We start from the raw sequence: 8,126 nt of genomic DNA on the forward strand, positions 1-8,126 counted from the left end.
AAAATTGTGCTAGGAATCTATTCTTTCATTTAAAAAAAAAGTTGTGGAGAAAACCTTGAAAGTATGAACTGAATCTAATCAATGTAGTGGAGTTTGTCTGAATCTGAAGAAATCTTGAAACAATGTCTTTGCTAGAAATGTGAATTGCTCCAATTCATCTTAATAGACCATTAACTCTGAAACCTAGTAATTCCCATGTAAACATCAATACTGTTAAATATTTCACTACAGGTCAGTAGAAACCTGTAGAAAATGTGCTTATCCATTGCTTTCCGATATTGGGACAGGATGCAGTGAGAGCATCTAGTTATTGTCAATTGTTCTTGTAGTAAGGAAGTAGGAATTCAAACCCTATCTCCCCAAATTGCCTTTTGGATACCAGATATCCCCACTATCTCTTAGCCAGCTGACAGCAACTCCAGCATTTCTCCTGGCAACTTCCGCAATACATTACACCTCCATAAAAAGCACTGTGGCTGACTGAATATTTGGAAGCAGAATAAAGTCAATTGAATTTAATATCAAATAAAATAAAATTGGATTGGACTGGGGGCAGTAAGAGGGTTTCGTCATATAACTCCTGGGTCCCTGCTGCATAATTCAGGCTTAACACCTAACTGCCACTGATGCCTTTGAAAATCTCCCGCAATGTGCTGAACATCTCTGAAAATCAGGGCATTTTTATTTAAGTGCCTACGTATAGATTATGGGTGATATTTTTGAAGCTGCCTAAGGAAGTTAGGCATTCAACACTTTTTACCGTCAATGGAAATTGGGTGCCTAAATACCTTAGGCCTCTGAAAATCATAGCCTTAGGGGCCTAATTTTAGGCATCTAAATTTGAAAATTGGGGCCATTATCCCTTTACTTGAGGTTTAATTTTTAATGTTCTTCTGTGCAATCCATGCAACTAACTATTGCAGCTCTTAGATCTACCAGCTTAAAAAAGTCTAAATATTATTAAAAATTACAGACCCCTAATCTGCACAACTTCGATCCATGGAACTGCCACTAGAGTCAGATTTACACACAAACACACATACTCTCTGTCTCTCTCTCTTTCTGTCTCTCTCATGCAGGGCTTTGCAGGATCAGGCCAGCTTGTATCTGGTGTCATCTGGGATGAGGTCAAATTGACTGGGGTTGACTCATCACTCTACAAAACCAAACAGCGGAAGTAAGAGTGGGGAACGTATGTAGGGGAATCAACATCTGCCTTTTATTATTGTGTTTGGTGTGCAGCAGTTTGCTGTATCAATATGTCTATCATTTCTTAAAGCAGAGAGAGTATTTAAAACAAACTTGCAACCGAAGCTCAGGAAACCTTAGCAGTTTTTTTCCCCACAGCATTAGTTAATACTAGAAAAATACAGCTGTCAGTTCTCACATAACAGCTGAGAGTTGGTAGTTCTTAATGACATACAAGCTGCGTTAACACGAGGCATGTTAAAGCTGTTGGTTCAAATATGTGTTACTAAAACAGTCAGTCATAAGCTTCACATGTTCAATAGGCTGTTTACAGACCTACATACCGCAAGTCCAAGTTAATGTGAATAAAAACTGAAACGAAAGTATGAGTGATATCCTTTTGATGTGGGTTATGTGTGCACTTTCCTTTTATAGCAGATGGATATTTTTCTTGCAGGAGATTAAATGATAAATTGGAGAATGTTTTCCTTGACGTTCACCACTATGGATTCATGATCCTGACTGAAATGAATGTGAAAAATGATTGTGAATGTTTATTTAATTAAATTATTTATCTTATGCTCCTTGAAGTTTGCAAACTGCTGAGTGACGCAGCGTTCTGCCTCACATTCTCTTCATAGGTTCTATACTGGGTAAATTAATTACAAGACAAGCCTTCGGAATTAAGTGTATTTTAAGTTCAGAGGCATCTGTTTAGAGTCTTCTAATACCTCTAGTCCCTTTGGAAATGTACTTGTTAGTACAAGTGGTATAATTTTCATTTCCGCTGGCATGGTCATAGTAGGACTTCTTTAGTTTCAGCCTCACTCTGGTTGACCTATCAAGGGCATAAACTCTAAAGATGTTCTCACACCATTTTTGTTTTCCCAGTAGATAGAAGTGAAAAGACTAATTTAAATATAGCCCAGTATATTGTTTTTAAACACATAGATGACATAAAAAGACAGGAAAAGACATTTTAAACGACATGAAAAATGCCAGGAAATGAACCTGCTGGAAAGTTAGAGCGAACAGTATCTGCCTTCCCTGAAATCTGTGCAAGAGTAAAATATGCAATTAAAAATACCAATATATGATTTTATTAAATAGGGTGGTGGTTTATTTTATTAAGTGGGGTAATTGAAAATCAAAATAAATTAGAAATAAAAAAATGAGACTTTGGGACGCTTGGATTTAAAACTTGAGGTAAGTTTTATCTTCTAAAAAGACAGGACTTTGGATTAGTATTGTATAATTGCGCAGAACTTCTCCATATCAATACTTGATTGAAAGAATAAACAGTGACATCCAGAAACAGCTACTTTCCGAGAAAGGAGTAAAGCCTTGTCTACCTGAGCAAAACTGGGACCCATCTTTCCCTACTGGTGCCCATGGATGCAGCTCCATTAGCAGTAGCAATGGTGGAAGCTGGTGTATAGACAGAGCTCAGATGTTTTTACTACTGTTTACACTATGACTCCTACCACTGGTGGACCAGCACTGCTGGGATGGGTGGTGAATGATGGGTCCCATTTTTGCTAGTGTAGATGCAGCTAACAGATATCAGAGTAACCTTGAGCCACAATGTTTGGTATGTCTACTAATAGCAAACTGGGTCGAATAGGTCCTACTTGGTGAAGAGTATCTGCAACAATGTGTGGATAAAATACATTGGGCTAGTCAAAGGGTGCCTTTGTCTCAACTTCTGCAACTCATTGTGCCTGGTTCTACTCTTGAAGACCTTATAGCAGCTTTAGCTAGTGCAGTGTGCAACCACCTGTCTTCTGAGCAGGCCAGGTCATGCTCTGTAATCTGTATTATTCACATTTCAGTGAGTTTCAGGGTGCTGGTTACAGACTATAAATCCCTAAACAGTCTAGGCCCCATTGCTCCAGTGACTTTGTCTCCCCTACCAGAGCTCTTGTACTTGGCAGGGATATTTTGACTACATGTGGAGCATGCTGAAGTTGGGAAACAGAAAGGGCATACCCCACACCTCTGGGAATCAGTTAATCAGAAATAGGTCGGACTGTGAGTCTTCATGCTGTGCAGTTGAGATCAGAGAAGGCCTGCCAACTGTAGACACCTTCCTTGCTATAAGCACCAGGGAGTGGCCAGCAGAGCAGGGTCCAAGAAAGACCCTTGCATTTGGAACTTGTTCCCCCTGGACCCCACGAGAACCCAGAGTTGTTAACCCACTGTAATGTCCACAGTTTTGTTTTTTATTTTCAGGCTTTCGGGCAAGGCGGGAGGTGTTTTTTGGATATTTATTTAATGTATGAAAAGGCCTTTCGTATTGTGTGTGTTAATTTATGGATGGGAGCCCAGAGCACAGGATGGGCAACCATCAAGATTTTGTATAAATCTAAAGAAATAGTAATAAACTTCCTTCAGGGCAGGCACTGGAAATCTTACTGACATTTTATACTATCCGCAGCGATCAGACTTGTATCTGCCGACATCTTAAACCCTTCATGCTCATACGATTACTATTCTGTGTAAACTGGACAACATGGTTTTAAATGTCAGCAGAGTTTAAAAGGTCTTCAGCCACCAGCGTTCCTGGCTAAACTACACATATCCTGGATTTAACATGTCAACTACTGGGATTATTTGTCATAGAGACCCTATCTCCTTTATGCTCAAAGGCACACAAAGTGGCAAGAATGGGGAAAAAGAATAAATTGTTTGAGGTACCTAAATTACATTTCCATGTTTTCCATTGTTTATGTGTTTTAAGTGTAACCTTATCTTTGAATTTCCTGATATTCAGATACTTACTGTCAAAACTACAGTCTATTACTTTTCTTTCCCCACTTAAGTTATTGATATGTATTTACTACCTTACCTCCAGTTTAATGAAGTTTTTTCTCTGGGAATTACATTGTGGTGATAGTGCATAGTTAGGTGGTTCTGTGCAGACAGTACATTGAAAATATATATGTACAGTAAATCTCTTTCTATACACTGTGCTCATATTCTGCATATACCCTATCAGCCAGTAATAGCACGGCATCATTCATTTTTAAATCTCTGCTCATCCATGTTTTGTATTAGCACATAAAGCTCCTGAATAATTTTTTCCTAGAAAACTTAGCTGATGCTGAGTAAACCACATTGATGTCGAGCAGTTCTGTTCATTGGAATCCAGGGCAAAAATAAATTGTGTTGGCACATTTTACTGAACAAAGTAATAAGGCTCCAGTCTTCAACCAAGAATATCTGGGATTTTGGAACTCACTAAAAAAGTTTTCTCCTAGAAGATGGATTAAATTGATCATTTTTTCCTATCCGTAGTGCACGTCAGGCTCATTTTGCTTTGTAATTAAGAAGAAAGCCAGAAACATCATTTACACATTAAGAATTTAATAGATATATTTTTCTAGCTTTATGCATTAGCACAGGACAGCCCATTAATGAAATAAGTCTTCCTTCAGGGTCAATTTAGATGGGCTGTAATCTTCTGCAAATATATTGCAAATGAGGATCATTTAATGATCTTAAAACTAACTGCCAGAAAAGGATTGTTATAACTCTCCAGACAACAACACACAAAAAAGGGGGGGGGGGGGGCGGTGGAGGGGAGGGAGGGTTGGCATGGCTTGCAGTACCTTTTAATTAACAAACAATTAATTTCAACCCAGTGCATTACAAAATTGCAAATATTACCTTCTGTTTTGGTCAGTCTTGGGCTCTCTGACCTGAGAGGTTAATTCTGAGTAAGGAAAACTGAGGGCTGCATAATCAGTCAATAAAACTCTAGCCAGGGGCCAATTTTCAAACCTGGGTGGCTCGGTTTGCCGTCTGAATCTCACACGTATGTGCTCAAATCCTGAGCCTGCAAGCAACTCCAAAGTGAAAAAACTTTGCTGGTGGGAAACAATAAGGGAGTCTGAGTGAGGGAGATGATATTTTAACCCCATGATCAAAATAGGCCAAAGTGACTGCATAGCCAAGTCATAGGCACAATTTCAAGGTGTTAGAATGAGTAACAGGGGAAGTCTACTGCTCCCTTTTCCACTGCTTTCTAGCTATGTGAATACTCACAGTACACTGACCCTCTAGCCACATCCCTGAATTTCCTACTCTAAATGGTGCTGTATAGACTCGCCATGGAAATCACGTGTGTGTGTGTATACGCACACGTCCCAGATGTACAAGGACTTTGTAGCTTTTGTAATGCACACAGCAGACCCACCATTTTAAACTGCGGGTCTCTTTTCTATAGGCATGGAAGGCCAAACTTGGCCTTTTGGTCCCTAAAAATCTGATGCTGATTTGAGCACAGCAGGGCAGGACTTGGACACAAGTTAGGTGTCTAACAATTTAAAATCTGGATCTTATTATTCCCAGAATGAAATATGTCACTGCACTTGTTGATTTTGATGTTAGCAACACATACTTCGTTTTATGCCAACAAATCTATTTCAATGGAAATATTTGACATCCATCTCATTCATAAATACAGATTGTCTGTCTGCATAATAGCAAGAACAGAGAGTTTTGTTACTAATCAATAATGCCGGGTGCTCTGCTTCTGCCGGTGACCACAGAAAACTAATGCAGTCTTGCCTTTCAGCCTGTGCACAGAGAATACGGGGGGAGAGCACAGGCTCCCCTAGGTATGCTGCACCCCATTGCATCATGGTCTGACAAGGTTTTTGTTGCCATGTCACAAGTATAGAACAAGATGCAAAAATCCCTTGAATTTTGAGTAGTTTTGCATTTTATTATGAATATTTTCCATCCCTCTAATCTTTACATGACAGTCTTATACCTTATATGCAGTGTTATTGTTGTACCAGGCCACGAAAGTCAAATAGCCGTGTTTCTATGGGCCCAATCCTAACTTCCCCAAGAGATTTTTACATGCCCCAAATGTAAGGTTAGGCCTTAGAAGAACATCTGAATAAACCATCTGGTTCCTTTCAGTAGCCTACACAAGGAGAAATTCATAGGCTTTTATGAGATAGACTTACAGTCCTTTTGACAGAATTTCTAAAGTGTGTGTCTTTCAAATAAATGTGAAATTTGCCAGCTCCATTTTGAAGAGTTGGCCTCAGCAGCACATCTCTGATTTCTTTCTCCAGTAAAAGCCTTGGAACAAATCTTATGTTAGCACAAGAAACATATTCTCAGCTCTATAAAACATTTCCAATATCTCTCCAAGCTTGTGAGTGAACATTTAAAATAAACTGTTTCCATGTTTTCTTATTTTTATTCCTAAGTATTTTACTTCAGTTGTTTCCTTTCTGTTTGGTTGATTTATTTTTTATTTTTTTATACATTAAGAGTACGATTTTTCAAACATGCTCAATGTTGGTCTAACGCTGCTCCCATCGAAGTCAATGCGAATTTTACTGTTGACTTCAACAGAAGCAGACAGGCCAATGCTGAGCGCTGTTGAAAATCCTACCCTGATCTTACTTGATTCCCTGTAGTTTGACTGGAATATGCATACTTTTGGGGTCTGATCCTGAGAGGTACTAAACATCCAAAAACCCTAGGGATTTTGATGGGAGCTAAGGTTGCTATGACTTCACAGGACTGGGCCCTAGTTTTGTTTTCTTCTAGGAAAATCAAGAGGAAAAAAATAAACTGTATTTTCCAGTTGTATGTAAAAGACTTCTTTTCAATACTCTTGTCTATTTGCCACAGTACTGAATTAGCCGATAGCAAAGCATCCCTGAATAACCTGTATGCAAAATCAGATCAATTTGAAAGATATTAATCTCATAGAGGTCCTGAGCCTACTACTTTTAGTTAGTATTTGCATGAGTAAGGACTGCTCATGTGAGGAAGGGTTTGCAGGAACAGGGCCTGAAGCAACTAATTTTCAAAGTTATCTTTTGAATCTATGTTATACATATATATTTTAAAACAAGAAGGATTACCCAAAAACAGAACGGCCGTCATTCTAGTGAAAACTGGCTCCTTGTAATCAAGCTCTAATAAACCGTACCTTTATATAAGTCCCATACATAGCCTGTATTGTTACAATCAATTGAACTACTTAAGGCTTTGAGGCTAACTGGAGGCATTTTTGCTTCCCTCTGTTTTATGGCACAACCTTAGACACAATGTGTAAAAAGGTCAAGACATCATGTAGGCTTTTGCATTAAGCAGCAGAACACTAATTAGTTTTAGTAACAATGAGTTTTTGTGCGTGTATTCTAATATTTGGATGTCTAGCTTTGCTTGAAAACAGAGTAAAAAAAGATACAACCTATCGTCTAGTCTTTTGTTGCCCTGTTCTATTGATTATTTTAAAACCCATCATGTATTTTCCAACGGTAGTGGTAAAGATCCTAATTCTATTCTCTCCATTATAATTCAGTTCCATTTCTAAAGCCAAGCACCATAAGAAAACAGAATCTGACAGGCAGATCTTTTTCTTTTAATGTGATTCTTGTAATAAACATCAGGTATTGTTTCTCAGTTTTTCTAAAAAATATGAAATTTTAGCACCATGCTAACGTATGATGCACCAATAATAATAGTTTACCCCAGTTCTGTCTTTTACAGTTGTGGTATTGTCATGATGTATTTACTCACTGTTCTCAGGAAATATTTTTGCCTTATTTTGTTCTATAGAAACTGAGCCTAGATACTAGGATGATGGACAAACGTTTGGAATAACAATAATAATTACCTAAATTAAGAGGTTAGTAAGAAAGAATTAGGGATCAAGTGCTCTTTTATAGGTATCATATATCTCTAGGTAAAAGTATCATTAAATTTGCTCAGAATCTAACTTGTATGTTGGAGAACATACTCAATAAGGCTCTGATCCTGCAAACATATATATGCTTAACTTTTACACATTGAAGTGACAGAGACTACTCGTGTGTAAAGTTAAGCACATGCATAAGTGTTTGTAGGATTAGAGCCTTAGTCTGTTGACCCTTCTGTTCCTCCATATCTGTACGTATATCATC

Source organism: Chrysemys picta, chromosome 8 (genome assembly GCF_011386835.1).
Source record: "Chrysemys picta bellii isolate R12L10 chromosome 8, ASM1138683v2, whole genome shotgun sequence".
NCBI classification, from domain to species: domain Eukaryota; kingdom Metazoa; phylum Chordata; order Testudines; family Emydidae; genus Chrysemys; species Chrysemys picta.